Consider the following 5,607-nt stretch of genomic DNA (forward strand, 5'->3'; position numbering starts at 1 on the left):
TCCTCAATCCGTCTCTCTCTCTCTCCCTCTCTCCTTTCTTCTTCCACTCTCTCTCTCTAACCCTCTCCCTCTCTACGACTCCATCAGCCCCGCTGCGTGTCAGGCTAGCCGCCTTATCCTCTCTGGCAGCCCCTCTCGCTCTCAACACTATCCAATTCTGCCAACCGCCACCAATAGCGTCGGCCATCACTAACATTTTTCCGTCCACCTCTGTGTTTACATTCTCTGGTAAATAAATTTTATTTTTGTTTTTTTAAATTTAAGATTAGTTTAAGTTTTAGTTGTTAATTAGTATAATGATTTAGTTAGAAATAATTTTTCTATTTAGTAAATTTACGTGGTTAAGATATGATTAAATTAGGTTATTAGACTTTTGTGAGTTCTAATGCTATAATGATGTGATATTGTTATTGTTGTGTTGTTGATTTTGAATTGGAATTGAATTTAGTAAATTGGTTATGCTCAAACTTAAAAACATATACTTCACATAGTTCAAGTTATTTAGTGCAATTAATTATATTATATTATTCGTTATAATGTATATTATATTATTATTATTATTACAATATGTTTTAAGAGTGAAAATGATAGTAAATTTAAAAAAAATCAAATATGAGATCATTTTAAATGATTTATGGATGACTTCTTATTTGCAGACAGATAAAATTATACATATAGTAATATATATTGTTAAATGTTTGTGAAGTCAGAATGTGCACTTATCTCTTTTGTTTTATTTGATTTTAATGAATAATATATTTCTTTAACTAAGTGTAACGTAGTGTATTTTGATTAAGTATTTTGAATGATGTTGTGAATATGTTTAGCACATTTTTAATTGGTATGCTCTTTGCAGACATGACGACAGATAGAGGTGTTGCGGATCAGCCTAATGTCGTGGTCGTGGTCGTGGTAGAGGGAGGGTTTTTGCCAGTACCCTTGAGAATTCTGGATCCTCTCTCTCTAATCCGACTATCCCGGTGACGTCACAGATTACAGGTGTATCGGAACAGCCGTTCATCATAGTGTCTAATGCCAACTACGTTCTTGAGTCTACGGCGACACCACCGCCTCTATCCGCTAAGTAGTCTACTGTCTCGGCGACGCTGTCTCCAGCGACGGACACCGCGGTGCTGGAATCTTTCACGGCATCTAGCCATATAATACCCCTCCACCATCTCCCACGTACGGTTGACGATTTGGCCTGATGGCGGAACGACATGAGTACTACTTTAAATCTTTTATATGTTGAAAGTGTTTGATATATCCTAATTATTGATTCTTGATTATTAATTCTAGTTTTAGTGGATTTAGAGTTGTAGGTTTGAACTGCTGAAAATGTTTGATATATCCTGATTATTGATTCTTGATTATTGATCCTAGTTTTGGTAGATTTAGGGTTGTAAGTTTGAATAGTTGAAAGTGTTTGATATATCTTGATTATTGATTCTAGTTTAGTGGATTTAGTGAATTTATGGATGTTGCTTCTTGATTATTGACCATTGTTTATTGATTGTTGACAATTGGTGCTGTTTAAGTTAATTATTGATGGATAGAGTTTGTGGTGCATTTCAGTTATAGATAAAAACTCTGCCGAAATTTTTAAAAAATCTATATATATTATGATTATTTGCTTCTGAAGTTTTAATTTATAGTGTCATATTAGTTTGTTTGTGAATTTTTGATAGGTTTGCGCTATACAACAACGCATGTACTCAGGAGATGACCAACGTTATTAAACTGATGTACGATCATCCATAGCTGAGCTACAAGAAAATCTCCTCTGAGATCAGAGAGCGATTGTTTCAGAAGTGGGCAGTAAAAACTTAATATAGTCAAACCTTATTAGCTATTTTATATCTTCTATTGTGTTTAATACGATATATTTTGATTAACTAATTTTAAAGTTTCTTTGTGCAGCTTCTCTTTATATGGGATAAGGAGCACAATGCCCTCATTAGGAAGATATACGACCATCGAATGGGTAAGCGGCTGCAACAGATGCTGGCGGATGTACATGAGAGGCGTGACCGTCTCACTATCTGGCTTTGCCCGAAAATCAAGAAGGCTTTGTACGTTCAGTAGGAGACCGATGAAGGGTTCATATATCAACGTCTCACAAACAGAGTTAACAGGGCATCGGTCAGGTGGTCCAAGTTTACCACCGGCTTATTGACATTCATGAAGACTAAGGCCAGAGTGGTATGTAACTTCTCTAATTTTGTTATTAACTTAGTTAAATTCTTTGACATATCATTAGTAGACATCCTAACATATTGTTTCAATGCAACATGTGTAGTTGAAGTTGTTGGATTGCGATGCGACATTGGCGGAGACCTTCAAATATACCCACACTTTGAAAGAGAACAAAGAAAGATTTGTTGATCAACGATTTGCAGATCATTGTGTGAGTAAACATTTGATCTTATGATATAAAGTTTTCAAATAACTGTACAGTTGTCGTCCTAATCATAATAACATGTGTTCCATAGGAGTCCTACACGTAGAGACTGGAAGCCACAACTCAGCAATCTCAACAAAGCGGGGAGGACGCCAATGACTCTACAGCTTCAGTCGTCGATCCCGATGGCACGAGACCGCCTCAACGTCATACAAGAACCACATATATGGACTGGGGTCATTCTTTACCAGTAGTTGCTGCACGTCCTGGTTGAGGCCATCATTTTTCTCTGCCACCAGTTGAGCCATTGATCTCAAGGAAGACATTGATTTGAGGCTGCAGGTGCAGGAGCTCATTTAGAGCCTTCATGAATAGGCTCAGGAGCTGACTGAGACTCAATATAGGTATCAGGATATCCTCACACGCGTGACGGACACGGATGACCTCAGGCTAGAGTTGAAGGAGCAACTGGAGTGGCTTCAACAGATAGAGCAATAGATGGCGATGTACCAGGCTCAGATGCGTGCCGATGGCAGCGGCGCTGCTGCTGGGACACTAACATCATCGCCTTATCTGCCTCCTCAACAGGACCACGGGAATGATGACGACGACGACTACTAGGATCTTTAGTGATTAGGAATTTTTTTTACTGTTTCATTGTATTTGATGTATTTGAGTTTTAATTTATTTGAACATTTGATATTTAATATTACATAGTTAGTTTCTATTATTTATAATTTAACCACTAATTTGTGTAAAAATTATATTTAAATAAAATTTTAAAATTAAAAAGCAAAACTTTTAAAAAAAATTGTCACAATATTTAAAAGAATGACATTACCATCGGATTTACCGAAGGCATAATCTGACGGTAATTGGGCGGGAAACAAGATATTGTTGTACCGACGTTACCGTTGGAAAAATTCGCCGGTAACCAAATGATTTTTTGGACAAGTAATCCATCACAGAATCCGATGGTAATTACTGTCGGATGAAGAAATCCGACGGAATTAGTTTTCAGCTAGGTTTATACCGTCAAATTTTATTCATTTTTTATGGTAATTCTAATAGTACTCAGATAGTTATACAATATAAAAAGAATAACTATATTTATATAATATGTAATTTGAAAAATAATATATTTGAAGTTTTAATTTTATATTGTAAAACTAGTGAGGCGGTCCTAAGATCTCACCCCGCCCCGCCTAACTGCGGGCTGACGGGCTAAACTCGCCAAATCTCCTCTCTTTTTTTACTATTAACTATTAAATAATATAATATAACTTCTAAAGGCATAAAAAAATTATAATTTTTATATTCACAAATATTAAAGTCTTTGTAATTATAAATATCTAATAAACATAATTATAAACCAAGTTTTCATCCAAAACATAATTATAAATATTGTCTCCAAAGCGAAATAAACATAATCTAAAACACTTAATTTTCATCTTCATTCTCTTGTAAGTTGGGTTGGGAGATATTGGATTTTGGCAAAAAATTGGAAAATACCCCCTTGTCAAGAAAATACTAAGCCTGACGGGAAAGGCCACCTCGTCCCGCCAAAGTCCGCGGTTTAAGCGTGCGGGTTAGGCGGATTTTTGCTATTTGGCGGTCCCAATTTTTCAACCCGACTTGCCTTTTTCGATGGGTTACGCGAGTCAGCCTGACGGGTTTAGGCCCGTTTGCCACCCCTATGTCATTTTGGAGGACTATACTTTATATTAACTTTTTTAACATCAATAGTCTCGGTAATAATTTTTTAAATACTAATGAGTCAAATGATAATTTTTAATGAATTTTTAGAAATCGTTTATTGTTTTGTCTTAAATTAATAAATTTATAAAAATGTAGATTTTTTGAGATTTAAATTAAAACACAAAAGTTAGATTTCTATTCTTATTCATTTTGTTTTATTTATATTTTAATTAAATTCAAATAAAAATATTGTTTTATTGATATTTATATTTTAAAGTTAATATAGAATAAACAATTAACTTAAAAGTACTAAATCGAATTAAGCTTATTCGATTTACTACTAAAAAGTGTAAATCGAATCTATTGAATTTTTCAAGACATATTTATATATACCGAAAATTAACTTATTGGCATAATTTTGAGGCTAAAATGATTTATCCGTTTGTTTTATCCTAAAATTTATATATAAATATGAAAGGGCTACGCACATAAAAATGTTTAAAATATCTTTTTTTTAAGGCATCGATTATTTTGGCACAAATCTTCTTGGTTCTTAAAAAGAAACAATTTGAGAAGGTGCAATTGTCCGAGATGAATTTCTAATTTACAGGTCCGCGAATTTATGAACATATTAAGCCTAAGCCGGTAAAAGAACTAAATTTTAGTCGATAAATTCTGTACTATAATTCTATTCTGTATAATCAAAAATTTAAGAAAAATGACCGAACCTTTGATTCTTTCGAGTCTTTTTCTACCGTATTTAGAGAATTCCTTGTACTGCAGTACTAGTCAGTCATAGTATATATAGTGAAGAAGACTATTTTACTTTGTCTTTTTTCAACCCAATAAATTAGAGCAATATGATTATGTCACTGTTTTCAGATTTCAATATCCTGCAATAGAAAACAATTATTAGTTCTTTATTGTTGTAATATAAAAAAAATAGTTGGAGAATATTAGATGTTTTTTTAATAATTAATATTCAACTTATATAATCAATCAAATTATGTTATTTTTGTTAAAATTAGATAAAATAAATCGGTTTACTCGAAAAATCAATAAATCAAATCTTGAACCAATTTAAATTAATATTTTTTTTATAAAAATGACTATAATACTCCTATTATAGAAAATGACTTAAAATATTTCTACTATATATTTTAAAACTCTAAATTCTAATCTTTCTTTTCTCTCTGTGCCATCGTAGAATTAGAATTTAAGATTTTTAAAATTAATATATATAATAAGAATATTTTAGTTATTTTTATAATAAGAGTATTATAGTTATTTTTTATAAAAAAATATTAATTTAAATCGATTCAAAATTTAATTTATCAATTTTTTGGTCAATTTAGTTTATTTAATTTAATTTTGACAAAAATAATACAGTTTGATCGATTATATAAGTTAAATTTTAGTTATTAAAAAATATCTTTAAAAAAAGACGTTTTAAGCGTTTTTATATAAATAACTCCCTAAATATGAATGTAAATTATTAGCACAGAACA

This window comes from Arachis duranensis, chromosome 1 (genome assembly GCF_000817695.3).
Source record: "Arachis duranensis cultivar V14167 chromosome 1, aradu.V14167.gnm2.J7QH, whole genome shotgun sequence".
NCBI lineage: Eukaryota > Viridiplantae > Streptophyta > Magnoliopsida > Fabales > Fabaceae > Arachis > Arachis duranensis.